Genomic DNA, 22356 nt, shown 5'->3' with positions numbered 1-22356 from the left:
AGTTGCGTTAGCCAAAATAATTGACTTAAATTGTCCTGACAAAATGGGTAGTTATTTCCATTACAAAATGACCAAATGAAAACCATTTTAGTGCAGTGTTTTTTTTTGTTTTTGTTTTTTTTTTTTTACTTGAATGACTGTCATAGGAATAGAGCTACTTTATAGAGATCAGTCAGACACCAACTGTAATGACATGGCATTTTCATGGCTTTTTTTTTCCAGGTAATTCTTTTAGTATTGCCATTCTATGAGAAAATAAGGGAGGAGGTTTTGTAAAGTCACTAATATAGTTATGATAAAAAAATGTATGTATTTAAAAAGCACCGTCCTATTACCCAGTGCTCTACATTAAGGGCATCATGATGCAAACAAAGTCTACAATAACATAAAACAAAAGGTAAAGTTTTTTTTTTTTTTTATTATAGCAACTAATAATTTTAAATAGAAGGCCCATCCTAGTGTATCCCAAAACAAATAGCGGGAGCAGTATCCTACGGTAGATCAGGGATTAGAAAATACAAAGGGGCTATTTAGAAAGTGTATCCTCAGCGCTATATAATATCTTGTTAATGGTTACCATTAACAAAGAAAATATATGGGAAAGGAAGCAGTGAGGAATTCTGCAGTCTAACTTAAATTTTATCCTATCTTTTAAATAAAATGTGTTTCAGAATAACTATAAGTAGTATCAATACTTTCACCATCAATAGGTTTAATAACTTGGCACCGACAGTCCTCTTGTATCAATTAGTACAATGTATCATGTATTAAGTTATGTATGCAAATCAAAAACTATATCTGAACAATTAAATTAAACAAAACTAAAACTCAATTTCATGTAATAGGATAAATATATCACACTGAATAGTGGATCTTAGTAATACTAAAACTCCTTTAGGAACACTTGTCTCATTTATTGCTAAAGGATTTGACTAAGATTTAGAAGTGATACTTCAACTTTAGTAATGTTAAGTCCCAGGGTTATTAATAACCCAAAAATGAAGTTTCAAAGACGTAAGTTTTAACGTAGATGGAGTCGTCCTGTGTGTATACTGTTCATAAACTTTCTCTTTTCGATTCCATAGTCCTTTTTTTTGTGAGCATAATATTGTTTTCATGCAGTTTAGCAGTGGGCTGCTCATCTTGTTTCCATGCGGCAGATTGTTGTGGGTCTGTAATATTCTTACATAGCTGTATACAGTTCCAAAATATAAAACGCACATTTCTTTACCCTACTGGCAATTTAATAAGAGGCATTGTTCATTTTTGTAAAAGGGGGCTTATTTAAACCCCAGGAGGCCCGTTGGGTTTTCAATTTATCTTCCCTTAAATTTCTAGTAACTTTCTAATCAAAATAGAGAAGAGGATTCCTAATTAACAGTATTCAGTCGTTTGGTTAAATGTGTAGTAGTAGTAACTATCTGTTCAAACTGTTTTATTTTTTTCTTTAAATATAAAATACAGAAGTTATCTTAAGTGTTACAGAATAAGATAATACGCTGTCTGCAAAATTTTCTGTGGGTTTAAAATGTAACTGTTTGAAAAACTGTTATAATAAATCTTCAATCAATTTCAAGGTGTCATATCAGATTAAGCACAAAAGCCCAAAGTATTGTGTTAGAATGATACATCTAAGGTATTTTTTTTATTGCAACAAATCAGTGAAATTTAAGATGTCAAGATGAATAAAAAATAGTTTGAATTATTTTACATATAATAAAGGTGCATTTCGTATGTATTATCAGTACCTTCATGTACCAAGCCATTATGGATTGATATATATATATTTTGATATAATTATATTTTTTAATAAATTACTATATTTATATGACTTAAGGGGGTATTCAATTGTTAGTGTTAATGCTCTCAAACGAGCGCTCAAAAAATCTTCGCGTTAATACGGTAATTACTCGCGGAATTTCAGCTCAAATTCCGCGAGTAAACTACAAACTACCGTATTAACGCTTTTCGCTCGCAATATTACCCTATAAGCGGTAATATTTTTTGAGCACACGTTTTTGCGTTAACGCTAACAATTGAATACCCCCCATAGAATGTAAATTAATAACATGGGGGGAAATACATTGTCAAGCAAATTGTTTATGTATCTGTTCTTCATAATATTTTACCAAAATGAAAAAAAACCAACTTATTTATAGGTTAGATAAGCATTATATAGCAACATTTGAATCCGTGTAAAAATCCATATCTCTGGTCTATTATGAATAGGTAGTCTTAACACTATGTATCCAGACCTCTGAGAAATAAATCTCATCCCAGTGACAGTTAAATCATTTCGATTCTTCCCCTGCTTCAGGGAAAACTACAATATGTGCCTCTGACATTAACGTATGGTGTTCATAGGAGTGTTTAAAACAGGGATAGCATTTTTTTTAACTATATAATTATTTGTGTGTAGATGTCTATCATAATATCATGTGGCCCTGGTGAGGTGTTAGGTTGGGTACGCACTGAAGAATTTTTCGACCAATGTATTATCTCAAACGATTGTACCTACGACTGAAGGTACGATCAGTCTGGCGATTCCGGTTTACACACTGACCCGATTTACCTTCAGACCTGTGCTCTTCATCTGGTCAGAGAATGACGCAAAACATTCATCAGTCATACTGGCTAAAATCGCTTTGTTATAGCTATCCACATGTCCTAACGAATTTCGGTAGCTTTTGTGACTCTGAAATGAAATATTCTGTCTCATAATGAGCAATGAATTATTCCATCTGCAGCAGTCTACAGTCATGGGCAAAAGTTTTGAGAACAATGCAAGTATTGGTTTTCACAAAGTTTACAGCTTCAGTGTTTAGACCTTTTTGTCAGATGTTGCTATGCTATACTGAAGTAAAATTATAAGCATTTCAAAAGTGTCAAAGGTTTTTATTGACAATTACATTTAGTTTATGCACAGAGTCCATATTTGCAGTGTTGACCCTACTTTTTTGAAGACCTGTGCAGTTCGCCCTGGCATGCTGTCAATCAACTTCTGGGCCACATGCTGACTGTTGGCCGCCCATTCTTGCCTAATCGATGCTTGGAGTTTGTTAGAATTTGTGGGTTTTTGTTTGTCCATCCGCCTCTTGAGGATTGACCACACATTCTCAATGGAATGAAGGTCGGGGGAGTTTCCTGGCCATGGACCCAAAATGTTGATGTTCTGATACCTGAACCACTTAGTTATCACTTTTGCCTTATGGCAAGGTGCTCCATCATGCTGGAAAAGGCACTGTTCTTGTGTGGTTGGGAATAGTTGCTCTAACCTGAAGTCAGCAGCAAATGTTTTTGGGATAAAGTTCATTCTCATGGCAAAGAGGGAGTTTGAAATTAATTGCAATTCATCTGCTCACTTCATGACGTCCTAGAGTATATGCAAATTGCCATCATAAAAACTGAGGTAGCAGACTTTGAAAAATAATATTTGTGTCATTCTAAAAACAATTGGCCATGACTACATTTATTCACGGGGACATTCATTACTGGCATCAGCTGTGAAGAGCACGACTCTGTAAACTCTGGATATCGTGAGCATCAGTACATACACATTACATGATCGGAAGGTGACTGGGAGCAAAATATTAAACAGTATGACCAACCAAATGAGCTCAGTTTTGATCATCGTGTCATTATAAACACTAACTCGACTTACCAATTATTGGGCCAATTAGTTGTATGTCAGCTGATTAGGTAAAAAAAAGCTCCAGTGTGTACACCTAGCCTTTGTCGGGGAGGCTTTGAAAGCAGTTTATATTTTTTCTTTTATAATTGGCTCCGATTATCATTTGTCATGAGATAATCTTAGGATAAGTAGAGAAATACTTCTAACAAAAGGTCCAGAAGCTGCAGTCAGAGAAAGTCTCCCTGCAAATCCCTGTCCGCCACCTGCTGGCCTGTTCCTCAAACTCAAAAGGTGTTTTGTTGGCAGCATATATGCTTTCTGTGTCCGACGCATCCTTGACCTAAAATATCCCACCCGCTCTGCCTCCTCCATGTCAGCATACACTGAGGGTTAATCCCCCCTTGCATGTAAGTCAGGACAGGAAAGAAGATACACCCGGAGGGTGTCTTCTATCCTGTCCTTGAAGTAGAGTCAAGCAGTGCAGGTTTATTTTAACCTGTTGTCTACTTCAATGGCCATAAGGAACAGGGGGATAGCTCCTCTTGAAAGCTATGGCAACTGCACTTTTTGAGGGTTAACAGTGCATAGGTGGTGGGACCGGCCTACTCACGGGGCACCCTCCATGGGAGTTTGCATCCTCAGGGCAGCCACATGAGCCTGCATAGGCCCCAATTTCGGAGTGACATCCTCTGTATAGGAGTGTCAAGACTCTGGCAGCCATATGAACCTGCATGGCACCAATTTCAGAGTGACGCCCTCCATGGGAGCTTGCATCCTCCGGCATCTAGGAGAGCTGCATAACAGGGCATCTCCCTCCCCCCCCCCCCCCCCCCCCGCTTCCAACTAATACTTTCTGTCCTGGTTCCAAGAATCTCAAAGCTGACCCCTTATCCAGATCCTTTGACATTTCTGACTCCCTGGCTCTTCTGGACAACAAGACCATCCTCAATCCTGTTCAAGTCGTGGCTCTAACTAAATCAACTACGATTTCTCCTCGACGCTCCTTAGTGTTTCAGGACGGAGATGCAGGTTTGCAAAGTTGGGCTCATGAGTCCAGATTCGCAGGTCATGCTGGCTACAAGAAAACTAAGGCCTTCCTCTCTAGATACTATTGGTGGCCCTCTCGGGTTAGATGTACGCAAATTTGTTAAGGCCTGTTGTGTATGTGCTTGTCACAAGACTCCCATACAAAGTCCTTCTGGCCTTCTGCTTCCTTTTCCTATTCCCGACTCTCCTTGGACCAGCATCACCATGGACTTTATTACCGATCTACCTCAGAGTCATGGTTACAACACTATCTGAGTGGTGGTAGACCGGAGTAAGATGTCCCATTTTACTCCCTGTAAAGGAATCCCCTCGGCCTCTGAACTCGCACGATTGTTCCTAAAGAATGTGTTCCGTCTCCGCGGGTGACCCCAGGATGTAATCTCCGATCGTGGAGTTCAGTTCCGATTATCACCCCCAGACGAATGGACAGACCAAACGGTTAATCAGGATCTGGAATGTTTCCTGCGGTGTTTCTCCTCTGAACATCAATCCTCCTGGAGTGACCTTCTCTACTGGCCGGAGTTTGCACACAATAATCATCTACATTCCTCCTCGGGTTGCTCTCCCTTCTTCACTGTCTACGGAAACCACCCTACTCCTCCCTTCTTACTAGAAGCTCCTGTATCTTCGGTTCCCGCAGTCGACATTAACGATTTTTCTCAAATCTGGGCCAAGTCTCAAGCAAGGCTTTTGGAATCCGCACTGCAGTATAAGGGCGCTGCTGATTACCATCAAAGAAATTTGCCTGTCCTGAAAGTAGGAGATCGTGTTTGGTTAGCAACCCGTAATCTCAGACTCCGTGTTCCCTCAATGAAATTGGATCCTCGCTTTATTGGACTGTTTGCTATTTCTCAAATTATTTACCCAGTCTCCTATAAACTCTCTTTACCTCCTTCCCTCAGGATCCACAAGGCTTTCCACATCTCCCTGCTAAAACCCTTGGTTCTCAACGAATTCTTCAAGAAACCAGTTGTCCCTCCACCCATCAAGACCTCTCTGGGCGATGAGTACGAAGTAGAAAAAATCTTGAAGTCCCGCTCTGTTTGTGGTAATATCCAGTACCTAGTACATTGCAAGGGCTACGGCCCCGAGGAGAGATCAGGGTCCCTGAGGCTACATGCTCTCCGTCTCCTTCCTAAGTTTCTGGAGAACACCAACCCTTCTTTGGAGGTGAAAAGGGGAGGGGGTACTGTCAGGCGCCGTCCCCGCTTCCTCCCTCCGATGCAGGGACGGCTGCCTGATAGTCTCGACCGGGGGCGCGGCGTCCCCGGCCGTCCTCTACCTGCCGGGCGCAGACGCTCTGACGGGTCCTGTTGCTAGGCAATGGGGTGCTCTCTGTCGGCGGTCAGCGTGCTCTGAGTGCTCCCCCCTGCGCGCCTATCAAATTCTCTCTGCCTCTATTTAAAGCATGCGCTGGCGCCATTAGGGCGCCAGAGTATCATTGTTCCTGCCTCTAGCTTACCTATTGAATTACTTACCTGTTGTGACCCGGCTTTCCTGACCATTCTCCTGCTGCTGTTCCGTTCCTGTTGTGACCCAGCTAGCTGACTTCTTCTGATTGTCCCTTTCTGTTACGGCGATTTGGCCCGCCTGACTACTCTTTGGATTTCCCTTTGGCTCTGTCTGTTCCTGATTGGCTTTGACCTGGACCATTTGACTCCTCTGCTACTACACCGGCAACTGGCTAGAAGGACCGCGACCTGCGTGCCCTGCGGAGCTAAATCCAATCCCCCTTGTGGGGGTCCCTGGTGAATACACGTTAGACTCCGCATCCCGCTAGTTCAGTGGCAACAATACCGATTAGTAGTCCCTGTGCCTCCATACTCCAGCCAAGCCTGACATGTACAAAATGTAATGAAATTATCTTGTGGACAGACTGAGACGGATGCCCTGTGTGCAGTGTGTGAGGCGGAATGCCGTGATCAGTGTGTGGCCACCACAGTGTTGACAACCCTGGAGGAGCCGGCCTGGGCCAGATCGCTGGCGCCATCCATAGCTGAACTCGCAAAGGTGATGTCACGGTCCACAAAGGTAGGTGATCCTTGCTTTACTGCACCACACACAATCCTCACAGTCTCTACCTGTGGGCAGTGGAGTCTCCCAAGCAGAGGCAGGATTGACTGTATCTTTGGCCAAATCCACCCAGGGATTGGCATGGGCTTTCTCAAGTTTGGAACTCTTGCTTACCATTCCCCATAGGAGTAAGTGTGTCGTTCCTGACTCCTTTCAGGCCCCCAACACGGATTCTAGAATCGGAGGGTGAGGATGTACACAGCATGGAAAATCTTATTCTGTGTGTTAAACACTCCTTAGGTTTTGCAGAGCCTGGGGTTGTAGACCCCTTCGCTTTCTCTCTTTGAAGAAACCAAAAAAGCAGATTGTTTGCTTTCTTCCTTACTCTCAGCTGTTGACATTGGTGTCTGACACTTGGCAGATGCCAAATAAGCAGTTTCAGATGCCGGGTAGATGTAAATCTCTTTACCCACTCCCAGCAGATAAATCTGTCTAATGAAAGGGTGGGTCCCCTGGTGGCTCACCTTACCACAGCTACGGCCATTCCTGCACAGGACTCTGTTTCTCTTCATGATCTAACTGATAACAAATGCTACTTTCTTCTCTGCTCTGCTTATGTGGTGGCCGGTAGCTTGTTTAAACCCAACATGTCCACAGTCTGGGTCAATAAGGCTATTCAGCTGTGGGCAGAGCAATGGGTTAAGGGCCTCCAAGACAACGTCCCTAGACTTGATCTGCTGACGTTGGCAGAACACATTTAGGAGACCTCTGAATATGTGGGTCAGGCTTCCTTGGATGCCGGGTCAGTCACTTCCAGGACTCATTATTGTGAGCCACCACACCTTATGGCTGCGCTCTTGGTCGTCAGATGCTGACTCTAAGTGCACCTTAGAAGTGTTACTGTTTAATGTTATCACGCTGTTTGGTTCCGAGTTAGAACATGTTATTCAGGTGGCAAGAGCACCTTTTTACCCATCACCTCCACAGACACAATTTTGCCCCTTTCGTCACTTTGGCAGAGCTTGCGGTGCTACCTCCAGAGAACAGTCATCTGTTCCTAGGAGGATGTGCCACAGGGGCCAGGGCTCCAGCAGACATGGGGTCCCCAAGCCAGGGGGACAAGCCCACAGCATGATGGGATCCCGCACCACGATACTGTGGTGGGGACTCTGCTGCTACACTTCCAGGAACAATGGCGGCATTGACCACGGATGCCTGGGTGCAAGGAATTGTGACACAAGGTTATTTTTATCAACCTAATTCAATTCCCTGCGCAGCGATTCTTCAACACAGCTCTTCCCTCTTGTGCACTCAGAGGCAAAGCACTTCAGGAAGCTTTTATTCTTCGTGGTCTTTGTTCAGGTCCCACAACAGGAAAGAGGTATGGGAATTTACTCCAACCTCTTCCTGGTCCCCAAACCAGACGGGTCCTTCCGTCTCATACTAAACCTTCAGACCCTTGACAGGCAGGTCTGCATATTCAGGTTTCGGATGAAATCCTTGCATTCGGCGATTGCAAGGATGGAACAGGGAGAATTCATGACATACATTGACATCAAGGATGCCTACTTACATCTGGCTATCTGGGAGGGACACCGGTGTCTCTTCCACTTTGTGGTACTAAAACATCCGTTTCAATTCAGGGCCATGCCCTTTGGCCTGGCTACCACCCCGAGAGTGTTCACCAAAGTGATGGCAGGAATCCTGCGCTCCCAGGGGGTCACCATCATACCATACCATACCCTACCCTACCCTACCCTACCATCGACCTGTTGCTAAAGGCGCAGTCTGCATCTCTGCTTCTACATCATATCTATATTACGACTCGGTACTAGGTACTAAACCTACCCAAGTCCTCGCTCAATCCTGTGCAACAGATGCGGTTTCTGGGTGTCACTTTCAACATGGTAGCCCAGAGAATCTATCTCCCAGATGACCAGGTCATTTCGCTTCTGTTCAAGTCCAGGGCGATCATGGCAAGAAGGGAAGTATCTCTTCTCTGCTATCTGAAACTGCTGGGATCCATGTTGTCTGTGTTTGAGGTGGTGCTCTTCGCACAGGTCCACTCGCAATCTCTCCAATGGGAGATTTTCTGCAAATTGTCTGGCTCCCCCGTACATTTGAGCAGGCAGATCATCACACTTCGCAGAGCCACTCGCTTGTCCCTCTCATGGTGGCCAACCAGGCCGAATCTACAAAAGGGCCAGTAATTCTGCACATGGACTTGGACTTCTGTCACCATGGATGTCAGTCTGTCTGGCTGGGGCGCCGTCATTGGCCCTCTCAGGTTTTAGGGCCTCTGGCCCCATCGGGAGACTATGCTACCCATCAATGTCCTGGAACTCTGACCGGTTCACAGAGTGGCACTTCAGGGGCAGCGGTTCCTGACCGGGAAACCCGTGAGGATCCAGTCAGATAATGGCACAGCAATAGCTTATCTGAACCACCAGGGCCGAACACACAGCTCCAGGGTCGATGCAAGACATGACCAGAATCATGTCCTGGGTAGAATGTCATGTTATGATATTCTCAGCCATCTTCATCACTGGGGTGGAAATTTGGGAAGTCGACTTTCTTAGCCGATACAAGGTCCATCCCGGGGAATGGTCCCTTCACAAGGACATGTTCACCCTTCCTGTACAGCATTGGGGCACACCAGAGATCAATCTCATGGCGTCTTGATTAAACTTCCAGGTTCCTCTTTACTGCTTGAAGTCGATGGACCCAAGAGCGGGATACACTGATGCCATGACAAACATTAGGCTGAAGCACCAGGGGAATCTGTTTCCTCCGTTTCTTATGCTTCCACAGGTACTAAAAAAACTAAAGCGATGTACTGCACCGTCTGGTCATAAATTAATTCCCTCTGTATTTTGAGCCTACAGATACTTTCTTCATTGTATTAATGTTATGTATATCACTGACACCAATAAATAATTACCTTCCAAAAAAAAAAAATGTAAAAAAATAAATAGAGAGAGAGAGCGCATTCCCACCATCCTGGTGGCTCCAGATTGGCCAGACATTCAAAGAATGGCAGTGGGACCCCCACTTCTGGCTGCCTCTTCATCCAGACCTTCTGGGTCTAGGTCCTGTTCTGTGCCAATCGGTAGTTCTCTTCCTCAGCTATTTATTATCGAGTTTGGAAGATATACATCCGCTGTTGTGAATCTCAGGGTTATCACACTTCACGTTTCAGTCTTTCCAGTTTGCTTTCCTTTTTGCAGGCGGGCCTGGATAAGGGACTATGTCTAGGTTCTTTCAAGGTGCAGATTTCTGCGCTCTCAATATTTTTTCAGTGCCTGTTGGTGGTTTCTCGGGACACACAAACTTTCCTTTAGGAGGTTTTACACATTCAGCCCCCTTTTCCCATCCAGTGAAGCCATGGGATTTCAAATTCATGCCAAGGGCTCTCACCAGGGATCCTTTTGAGCGGTTGGGTTCCGTAGACTTACGTTATGTTACATGTAAGACAGTGTAGCTCTAGGCCATTGCCTCAGCTCATTGAGTAGCGGAGCTAGGAGTGCTGTGCTGCAATCCTCCTTTCCTGGTGCTCCATGATTATAGAGCAGTGCTTCGCACTAAGCCCTCCTTTATCCCAAAGGTAGTGTCCCGGTTCAATTTGAATCAGGAAATTGTGCCAGTGTTCAGTGTTTCTTCCTTATCTTTGGATGAGATCTTACCTCTGTTGGACATAGTTTGTGCACTTAGATGTTTTGTCGATCACATGGCTTCTGTCTGTAAGACAAACAATCTCTTTATTCTTTATGATGCTTAATAGCGGCGTTGGCCTGCATCTCAGCAGTTCCTTGTTCGATGGATTATATCCACTATTTGTTTGGCCTATGTCTGAGCATCCCGTCCTGTGCTGATTGGCTTTGAAGGCTCATTCTACCAAATCTGTTGGTGCTTCCTGGGTGGCGCATCATGGTGCTTTGGCAGAGCAGCTGGGCGGACGGCATCATGGTCATCTGTCCACATTTTTTCAAAATTTTACAGGTTAGCAGGGCCTTGCATCGGCAGATGCGAGCTTTGACTGCAAGGTGTTGTGTGCAGCTGTTCCAGAGCATACGGTACCTTAAGGTCAGCTTTGGTATGTCCTCAATGTCTCGCAGTGTTTCCAAATGGTAAGAAAGAGAAAAAAGGATTTTAACTCACCGTAAAATCTGGTTGTTTTTTTTACTCCATTGGGGGACACTGTGCACTCTCCCTTAGCTCTGATATATAAGTCCTGTCCTGTTCTGTTATGGTTATCTGGTTCTCGGCTTGACTTTTTGGCCTTTGTTCTGTGCTTGGTTATACAAAATTGAGTTTGCTGCCAGAAAGGAGGGGTATAGTAGAGGAGGAGTGTGTAATAAAACAAGTATGAGAAGTGCCTGGACTCCTAGTCCACCTACTATACCCCACTGTCTCGCAGTGGCCCCCAATGGAGTCAGAGAAACAGATTTTACGGTAAGTAAAAATCCTCTTTTAGTCACTAAAATTGATAACATCTCCAATAGGTGGAATGTAATGAGTGAAAGGCATACCCCACCCAGGGGTGTTCAAGTAATTTAATTTGATTAGTAATTATTTAATATGAGTCTCCTGAAGACAGAGATCGTAACAAGAGTATTTTTTCAGGAATTAAAATACTAGTGCACTCTTATTTGTTACATTTGTCATTTAGTCCCCTTACATTTGTCGTAGCTGTTAAAATGAAATGGTCAGAGGATCTGATATTTTTAAAAAGTCAAATTTATTAAGTTACGGGATCACAGACCATCTGACTGAGCAAATCAGAATGGCAACAACAATACATATGTCAATATGTTTTAAGCAATAAACTTGGCACTCTTACACTGAGGGGCGTTTAGCTTGGCATTTACACTGATTGTACAACATATTAATTATGTGCACTTCTACTAAAAGAATGTGCCTCATTAACCACGATGTGTTAAAATATGAGGCTTTGCCTTGGAGGTATTGTAAGCTTGCGAGCAGGGACTTCTCACCTCTTTGTCTGTTATACACAGTTTTTTTATTAGTTTACGCTACTGTCAAAGTCGTATAATTGGATGAACGAAAGTATATTGGTTTAATATTGGTTTGCCGTGTGTATTGCGAAGCGTACGCCACGTGTTACGTGACATGGTGCGTTCGCACGGTAAAATACGCACGCACACACTCGCATTACAACAGTTAGTTATTTATATAATTTCATATTGGTTCTGTTACACTGTAATTCAGGAGCAGATAGTATTCAGTTTATTATTAGTCTATATATATATATATATATATATATATATATATATATATATAGAGAGAGATTATATGTACATTGTAGTGTTATTAAAGGTTTAGGTAATAGGAAAGGTGTCATGCCTGATATCATATTGAAGCCCTATTCATCAGCAGCTGTCCGGTGCAGTCGGCGAAGAGATCGCACATTGCATACTTTAGTTATTGATATTAGAGAGTAAAACCTTTGTATGATACTGGCTATGAAAAGGAGCAGACCCCCTGGAGAGAAGACCCCCACCTTTGGATTCCTTAGATTGAATCAACCTATTACCTGTCTGGCCTGGACCCACCCAACGTCTGGACCTATAGAAACAATCTACGTCATCTCTTTTGTTCACAATGAAACACTGACTGTATATATATTAGCTGCATCTCACTGGGGCCTCAGTCAACTCTGACACAATATTCTATACAGAATATTGTCCGTCGGGTCCGGTGGGTGCGCAGCGTGCGCAAGCGATTGCATTTGGTATGTACTTATCTTTTGGTATTGGCTGTGCTGTACTGTACTTTATCATGATATAATAATGTATTGAATTGTTGACTATTTACATCTGTTAAAAATAAATCACTTTGTGCTTTGGACACACATTCAATTGATTGGGCAATGCTTATTTTAAAACGATAAAATTACTTTAATAATTTGGGGGCTCGTGAGTTAGGAGTTACGTTACCGGCAGGTATGCAACGCTTACGATATTCGGTTCCTCAACAAAGGGTGGATTGACGGACGTGTCGCATAAAGCAGGAAAGAACGTAATGCGTCTAATACCTGTGGTTCACTGTGTGTTGCGAAACCGAATGTCCGTTGTTGCATAGACTGAAGGAACGCTAATTAGAATCTAGGGACAAAAAAGAAAAATGTTTCTTTTTATTGTCGTTTTACGTTTTAAAGTGTATTGCATTGCTGAGCGTATGTGTACTTCCGGTAAATTTGCCACGTGGTTGAACAATCGTTTTGATAGTTATTATATGCATAGTATAATTACTTGTGAAAGCCTCTGAGACATTATTACGGTTGTTGGGAACTTTCAATTTTCTGCGCAGAAAAGGTGTATAGTGTGCGATTTTGTAACGTAGATACACTGTTTATTGTTGAGGTGCTCAGTTGCTGTCTGACGAGGCGGATTGCCCAACTAAAGGACGGTATACAGGGCAGGTATACCGAATGCGAAAACCGGGTTTTCGCAAAGCGCTACCAATAGATCGCAAGGTTTACTAATAATTAGTATTGGTAGGCAGTGCGATCCGATCGCACCGTTAGTGCGAATTGGTGAAGCAGCTAGGAGGAATTATACTGGAAAGGCAGGTTGATTGTATCAACTTGCGCTCCCAGCGATAATAAACTCAGCAGATTTTTGTGGTTGAGCCAGGGTATCGAGGAGCTGATAGCCCTTGGGGCCCACAGTGATATTTCTGTATTAGGGATCCTCGCCAGGGGCGAGAAAAGCGAGTGTACGCGGCTAAAGGAAATACGTTCACCGAGCATTATAGATCTCTAGCGGTGAGTATAGCGACAGAGTTGAAATTATTTAGTGAAAAGAACAGAGCATTGCGGTGTGTCTGTATTTCACATTTGGCCGGAAGGAACAGAGCATTGCGGTGTGTCTGTGTTCCGGGTAGAAAGTATATTGTGCAACATGGGTGCTAGGCATACGCTAGAGATTGCCAATTTACTGCCTAAGGAAGGTCTTATTGAGTCAGCGAGATTTCTCATGTGTGCAAAATATGGTGCATACGCAACTGTGTATTGTGACACGTGGGTCGAAATGACCAAAGATTGTGATAGGCCTTTCCCAACAACAGGGAGTTTTAATGCAGAGGTGCTAAATACCGTAAAAGATAAAGTACGGTTGATTAAGTCAACCGTAAAGATTTGACCAAATGTCAGCAGTTTATTAGATATTATGGTAATGTGTATGAGCCAACTAATAACGATTGGCGAGTATTATTGAAGACCTGTCTTCCTCTCAATACTGACATACAAAAGTTCATTAAGGATTGTATGTTGGAGGAGGATGAATCCTTAACCGAGGATGATAATCAGGACAATATTAGACATATAATCACACAGTTGGCCACATATTTCCCAGTGATAGTGGACTGGAGTAAAATTTTTAGTATCCAGCAAAAAGATAGTGAAAATGCAGCAGACTATTTTTGCAGAGCTCTGATGGCAATGGGCAAATATACTGGGGTACCAGACATAAAAGATAATCCATATTACAGAGAGGTTGCTGTTAAAGTTCTAATGGATGGCCTCAGGGAAAACTTGAAAAGAAGGATGCAAACTTCATTACCATACTGGAAAGGAACCACTGTTAGTGCTCTCAGGGAGTCAGCTATAGAACACGATAAAAGTATAAACAAACAGAAAGAGACACTAAGTGATAGGGTAATGATGATAAGTATCCCAGCACTAGAGGGACTGCACACACGACCACCAGAATACAACCCACATAACAGGAAACCTAGAATAGTGAGATGTTACAATTGCAGAGAAGAAGGACACATTAGGAAAGATTGTCAAAAGGAAGAGAAACAACACGAGTTGAGGAAGTGTTTTCAAGGCAATAAAATAGGACACCTAGCAAAACATTGTGCAGACATGACAGGGACGTGCTTCTACTGCCATAAGAAGGGACACATGAGTAGGAACTGTGTAGAGAGAAGAATGAATACCTGGGTTGGAAATCACATAGACATCCACAAAGGAGGTGTACACTTCTCTCAGAGGTTCCCCTTTTATTGATTGCACACTCTGTAACAACTAATATTCTGGGGGAGAAATATATACGACTCTAGAGTTAATCTGTGGTGAGCATTAAGGTGCAAAATGTAGAAAGAAACTTATTTTTTTAAAAGTAATCTTTGTTGATTTTGTTTGTTCGTTTTATGTTGTCACGTTTGTTTTCCTAAATCACTAGCCGACGGCAAAGAATAGAAATGTTTGTCTTGTTTGCTGTTTTAAGATAACTATCTTGTTTTTCTTTTCACAGATAAAGGGGACACAAAAGAAGTGTAGACAAGTGTTTAAAAGGGATGAGATAGAGAAATAGAAGAATTACTCTTGAAAGACTAATTAACAATAGACAATTGGAACACTCTTTTGTTTTAGGCTGCAGTGACTCATGATAATTTGTTTGGCTGAGAATCATTATCCAACAATGAAGTATGTACATACTTTGCTCCAAAATATCGTTTTATGTATTTCAGAGAAAATATGAGTCACTAAGAGTACATTTTTACATTTCTCTATTATAAGTTAGAAAAGTCCGTTGAAAAGGTATGTAGTCAATGAGATACCGAGTTCTTAATGAACAAATGACGGACAACACTGGATTGCACTGTTAAGAACCCCTAGTCAAGTATGGGGAGGGGTCATAGTTAGCAAATAGCTAAGGGGAACAGTGGAATGAATACAGCCATTTCCCCATAGAGTCAGAGTCCAATCCAGCTGTCATTTTGTTGTAAAAAATCTCCCTTTCTACATGTATGTTTGTATTCAAACCTTTGTATTCCCATCATTCATTGCTTTCCTATTTCTCATTCTTTACACAAACGCTAGTCTCTCTCTCTCTCTTTCTCTCTCTCTCCTGCCCCCTCTCTCTCTCTCTCTCTCTCTCTCTCCACCTCTCTCTCTCTCTCTCTCTCTCTCTCTCTCTACCCCTCTATCTCTCTCACTCTCTCTCTCTGCTCTGGTAGAGATAAAATCAGACACAGTCTCAACAATGGGGCTAAAACATATTTTTATGTTTCTACATAAGACAAATTCAGAGATACACACACTAGATTGACATAAGTTACAGAAACAGTCAGGGATTTTGTTTTCATGTGGATAGAAACTGCTGATTTTAAGCAGAAAGGTTCTGTTGTGGAAATACGATTCATGTGGTATAGATTGCATATCTGTTTTGTTTTTTTTGTTTTGGTGTTTTGGCTCGTGCCTCCTGTACAAAAATGTGCCTTTATATGGATGCACAAAGGGTGGGCAGGACAGGAGGACAGAAGAATGCTAGAGGATAGGCTTACAGATATGCATCTCTGTATAGAACATTGGAGTAGGATTTTTACCACAAGATACGACATAATGTGAAACCCTAGAAAATGTAGAATTTTCATGTTTTATATTTTTTCACTGTTAGACAGGCATGTACTGGATACTGTTATATTTGAAGAAAGTGTTATAGAGATAGACCCCTTTGCCTTTCCCACTTAGTCAAGTAGCTGAATATGAGGTACTGAGAATGACATGTGAGGTGGCAGAGGGAAAATCGATTGATATACATTGGTCTTCAGCATTTTTCTAGTCTAGGGGGCGATGTTGAGGTGACTGAGAAATCGTTTTATAGCAATACCAGCACATGATTAGGACACTACATAGAGGACTTCAGACAGTGACACAGTTACCAACTGAAGTAGCTGCTAGTAAGGTCCACGCTTACACGCACAACCATACAGGGCTGTCACACCAGGGAGAACATAGCTGTCAAATTGACAACAGGGTTTTATGTGACAGCTAACAAATCTATGTTTTGTTTGTTTTTCGTTGTATTGTTTTAGTTTTAAAAAGGTGAACACACACACACATGCACGCATACACATATTGGTTAATATAGGAAGATTTGTGTTACCTGAAGGATAAACTGTCTGGAAGGTGAAGAGATGTGGTGAGGAGTCTGGTGGACTCTGGAGAGATGGACAAGGTAGACTAATAGAGCCATCCCATATCCCTCCTGCTGATGGGTTTTCCTCCAGGTAAAACAAATGCATGTCATCCAATTACCACCATGCAGGATCCTCAAGTATACACAGGTGTACCAATGAAAAATGTCTGGGTAGAGGTGTATTGAAATGTGTCTAATGTATTACTGTATCATACTCAAAGCTTTTGTTATTCAATGTGATAGTCCTAAAATTATAATAGATGATAGGGGTATTCATGTTATTGATAATAGATGTATAATGTATGAGTAGTGGTAACAAATCACATACTTTCAGTTAGCCATAAACCAGTGTGAACATAAAGTAGTGGTACTCGGTAGAATGAATTGAATAGAATAAGAGTTGGAACTTGATTGAAGTGCCACTAGTCCTTTCCCGCTACCAAGAGATCACCCCTGGGCAGACTCCTAACCTGTCAGTTTTTGAAATGTTCTTGACCCCTCGTGAGATGAGATTGTAACTGGGAGGCTAGGTTAGACCTTGAGAGAAGGTAAATAGTGAGACAGCAACCGAGAACGTCCAAAACACTGTTTCCTGAAAGGTCACACTAACTGTCAGGATGTTGGATCAGGAGAGTAAGTTGTGGAGCAGTAATTTGTTAAGCTTAGGTTATTTGCCAGACAGGTACCAGGTGTAGGCTACCAGCCTCACGGCTTCAAGGGTAGCAGAGACACACTGGTGCCCATACCACCCACTGCAGAGGGGCCAACACTCAGAGAAGGGTCCAAGGGCACTCATGAGTCTGTACTGGAAGGCCTCGAATGCAGTTAGTAGCACCTGAGCCAAAGGCTAAGACTGTTGTCCAGCATGAAGTTGTAGTTTTTCCTCTTTTGTGTTCTCTCATTTCACTCTCTTCTCAGGACGGTTAATTCTTTTGATTATAAGCAGGTGACAGAGACTGGTTCGGGTAATGATAAGGAGGTATTGGGGAGGAAGAAGTTAGTAGCATAATCAGTCCGGCCAATTACTCTATTCAATTCAGGGGTAAAGGAAAATTTGGAAACCTTGGAGCGTGGAGAAAGTGCGGGGGGCTATTGTCTGAGTAGCATCTCATAGTTAAAAAAAAGAGACACGCCCAGCGATGCCAGTCCAGTAATATTCGGACTTGAGCAGGCATCCTTGAGAATGATTATCATTCTTGGGAGGGTAAGGTTTTAGACCAAACAAAGTGCTGGGCGTGCTCACGCGTGCCTCAGTGATTATATCAAGTAGGACTAGTTCTCTTTCCACTAAATATTCTTAAGGTACCCGAACTATGGGTGGGAGGTCACTAGGGGAAAAAGTAGGACACCTAGGTCCCTTAGTCTGAAGTCTCCCAATGCTTTACAAGCCGATCACTGTTAAATTTGAGTATGGGGAGACTGGGAAGAACGAACAGACAATAGCCCGCCCACAAGTGTTGATGAAAAGAACTGGTGACATTATTAGATGTGTGTATATTAACGCAAGCTGAAGGAGATTGCATATGACATTATTGATAGACATAGGATGATGCTATTGATGAACATGAAGTGTTTAAATGTATTCTGAGCTTAAAGACATGCGTTGGACAGAAGAACCTGTTAAACTTGAAGAACTGTAGTAGAGAATTCTGTATAGCTGATACACGTTCTACTGTACCATGTACCTTTCCAAATAATGTATTAAGTGTTTTATTGCACCCTTGAAGGGCATACAAAAGGTTATCTCCAAGCTCCAAAAGTGTACGGTTTATAGTAAAAGAAGAAGTCGTTTAGAGGATTAAGACTCTCTCTTATGATAACTTGTTTAGATCTACAAACAGTGTGGACATACACCAAGGGGGATTTGTATTACATAACAATGAAACGTGGTACTGAGATCCTGCTTATAACATCTTTAAGGTGATAGTTTATTGTACTATCAAAGGGTGGACTGTCAAAGTCGTATAATTGGATGAACGAAAGTATATTGGTTTAATATTGGTTTGCCGTGCGTATTGCGAAGCGTACGCCACGTGTTACGTGACGTGGTGCGTTCGCACGGTAAAATACGCACGCACACACTCGCATTACAACAGTTAGTTATTTATATAATTTCATATTGGTTCTGTTACACTGTAATTCAGGAGAAGATAGTATTCGGTTTATTATTAGTCTATATATATATATATATATATATAGAGAGATTATATGTACATTGTAGTGTTATTAAAGGTTTAGGTAATAGGAAAGGTGTCATGCCTGATATCATATTGAAGCCCTATTCATCAGCAGCTGTCCGGTGCAGTCGGCGAAGAGATCGCACATTGCATACTTTAGTTATTGATATTAGAGAGTAAAACCTTTGTATGATACTGGCTATGAAAAGGAGCAGACCCCCTGGAGAGAAGACCCCCACCTTTGGATTCCTTAGATTGAATCAACCTATTACCTGTCTGGCCTGGACCCACCCAACGTCTGGACCTATAGAAACAATCTACGTCATCTCTTTTGTTCACAATGAAACACTGACTGTATATATATTAGCTGCATCTCACTGGGGCCTCAGTCAACTCTGACACAATATTCTATACAGAATATTGTCCATCGGGTCCGGTGGGTGCGCAGCGTGCGCAAGCGATTGCATTTGGTATGTACTTATCTTTTGGTATTGGCTGTGCTGTACTGTACTTTATCATGATATAATAATGTATTGAATTGTTGACTATTTACATCTGTTAAAAATAAATCACTTTGTGCTTTGGACACACATTCAATTGATTGGGCAATGCTTATTTTAAAACGATAAAATTACTTTAATACTACGGAATATTTTGGCGCTATATAAATAAATGACGATGATGATGTGTGGAAACACTGATAAAATGCATAGCGGGGAAGTTTTCCCCAAATAACACACTCTGTGACATAACCTTTTACCAGACCAAATAAAGACACGGACACCAAATTAAAGTTGGAATGAATGAAGGTATTTATTAATATTTAAACTAATAGGACTATAAGGCGGACGAGAGCAGGGCAGTCAGGAATGCAAAACCAATAAAGGTGGAAAGGTCAGACCATAGTACCACCAACCCAGGATCATACCTTATCTATTGGCCGGTGCTAAGATCAAGTCCAACGGCAAGACTACACCCCCTATTAACTCTGCCAGTATAAACCATACAAAACTGGCCCAATGGTCCTCCTAACATACGGACCAACCATGGTATGACACCATAACCACAGAGGGGTAGTGACCTATGACAAGACCACCCAAGCACCATATGCACAGTTACCGACTGCACTGCTTTCCTACCACGCCGCATGTGCTTATACATGAGGCCCGCCAACTACAGACCTAACCACTCCTCTTAATCTCCAACACAACTGGTCAATAAAATAACGAACCCCTTCATCCGACAGGTGAACACCGTCTAATCTGAATAAGAAAGCAAACTCTGCTTTCAACAAAGGGTGCCTGATAACAGAACCACCCAAATCACGAAAAGTTTTGCTAACCACCTGATTTATCTTGCGGACAGCCGCTACTATGTTAACAGCAGACATAGATGATCTCCAATGACGCCTAGAGACAATATAAGACCAACACAATTTAATATTAGGCCATGTACTAGAAATCACAGACATATCCTCCTGGATTTTAATGATGAGATCCAGGGTTTTAATTTGACCTACATCATACCACCAGCGTGAACGACCAAGACATCGGGAACCCCATGTGAGACAATTTCTTCTGATAATAAACGAAGGAAATCTGTCCATTTCAAACCTCTCTTCCCTATCCATCTAATAGCAATGCTATCCGGTAACCAGGGACAAATAAGAGATAAAGAATGTCTGTTAGCCCAGTAAATATAAGAGTGGCCCAACACCCAAACGGAGATCTTTGAAGAATTCAATCCTATAACGAGATAATAAAGAGGGGAAATAAGCGAGGCCACATAAAATGACAAAAGGAACCAAGAAAAACACTATACACTACATGGTAATGACTCAAGACTCAATGAAATAGAGATATTATCCAAAATAACATAAAGAACCCAATTATAACTTGCAGGAGGGGGAAGTGCGGGGCATACTGGGTATGAAACATTAATTCCAACCTTAAACCTAACAGAATGAAAGGAAAAGCAGCAACCCAGGTGAAGGTGAAAACCTGTTAGGAAGAAGCCCTTCAACGCCCCCGCAAATAGCGGCGAGCAGCCTAGCGCCCTGGGTTAACATGCTTAGAGGAGAAAAGAGGTAGAGAAGAGCTGCGTAAAGGGAAAAACAACATGTTAAACATCAGGACGAATATAGGATTTATAACAGTCAGACTTCCATCTTCCTAGCCTTTGTATAGAAGCTACAGGAGCCCCACTTGCTGCAGCCGCCGTGGCAGCTCCAATCCGAAACGAATGAGTCCCGAATTCTGTTGATAAACCTAGGGCATTTAATGCGCTGCACATAACTGCATGAAATTGGAATTTAGTAAGGGGGGAACAATCCTCGTGAACCAGCCAAATCTCTGATCCATGCGGCCTAAGGCTGGCGAAATATTGACAAAGTTTAACCGGACATATGACTTGATCCTGATGTTTACTAAGGGTAAACCAATGTCCTACGCCTACCTGATCAGTTTGGAGCGCCTAATCTTTACTTGAATGTTGTCGTCCGACAGCACTACGTGTTTAACTAGTAAAGCAGCTTCCTTCCTGTTTTTGGACTGCAACTATCTCACCGACTCGCATAGCGCCGTGAAAAGTGAAGCTTCAAAATGGTCTGATGTCACTTCAGGCAAAATCAGAATGATACGGGACAATAATACGGGATCTATGGGCTTCCTCCTATCCTTGGGAGCGGGGTGAAGCCTAGACTATCCCTTTAACGCTTTGTTAATGAGGAGCGATTTAGTGGGATCTTGTAAACCCTGCAACTTAGCCATGAATGATATACCCGCTAAGCTAGCTGACATCGAGGTTTTACTAATCCCCTCCTGGTAACACCCCCACATGAAGTCCACCATACCGTTAGGACCCCCCGGGGCACGAGAGGGGCCGGACGACAGAAAGCTCTCCCATCGTTTCCAGGCTGTCCGATAGGCCTTCCACATGGATGGAGCTAGAGAAGCCTCTGCCAAGAATCTTAAACCGGACCGACCATCTGCCAAACATAAGATGGACAGGCTGTACCCACGGGGTCAGCATGAGGGGCCAGAGATCTAAAGCGTTCCCATTCAAAAACGGGAAAGGGAATCAGCTATGCAGTTGTCTATACCCGGAACATGTTTGGCGCGAAAATTTATGTCGTAGTCCAAGCAACGAAGCACCAGAACGCGCAGCAAATGCACTGCCGGCTTAGAGGAAGCGCTCTGACGGTTAATTGCCTGCACCACGCCCAAATTGTCACACCAAAAGTACATATTACGCCCTGACAGCTGAGGGGCCCACATCTCCAGCGCTACAATAATGGGAAACAGCTCGAGTACCAATAAATTCTTTGTAAGCCCGCGTTCTATCCAAGATTGCGGCCATGATGCCGCGCACCACCGACCCTGGAAGAAAGCTCCGAATCCTTTAGCACCCGCTGCGTCGGTGAATGGATCTAAATCTAACGTTGAAATGGGAGGGGAAGGCCAGATCCTGGAACCATTAAATTTCTGGAGGAATGTTACCCATATTGCCAAATCCTCTTTTATCTCGTCACTAAGTTTTA

The sequence above is a fragment of the Mixophyes fleayi genome, chromosome 9 (assembly GCF_038048845.1).
Source record: "Mixophyes fleayi isolate aMixFle1 chromosome 9, aMixFle1.hap1, whole genome shotgun sequence".
Taxonomy (NCBI): Eukaryota; Metazoa; Chordata; class Amphibia; order Anura; family Limnodynastidae; genus Mixophyes; species Mixophyes fleayi.
The sequence above is the reverse complement of the archived record's forward strand: the minus strand, read 5'-3'. Positions refer to the sequence as shown.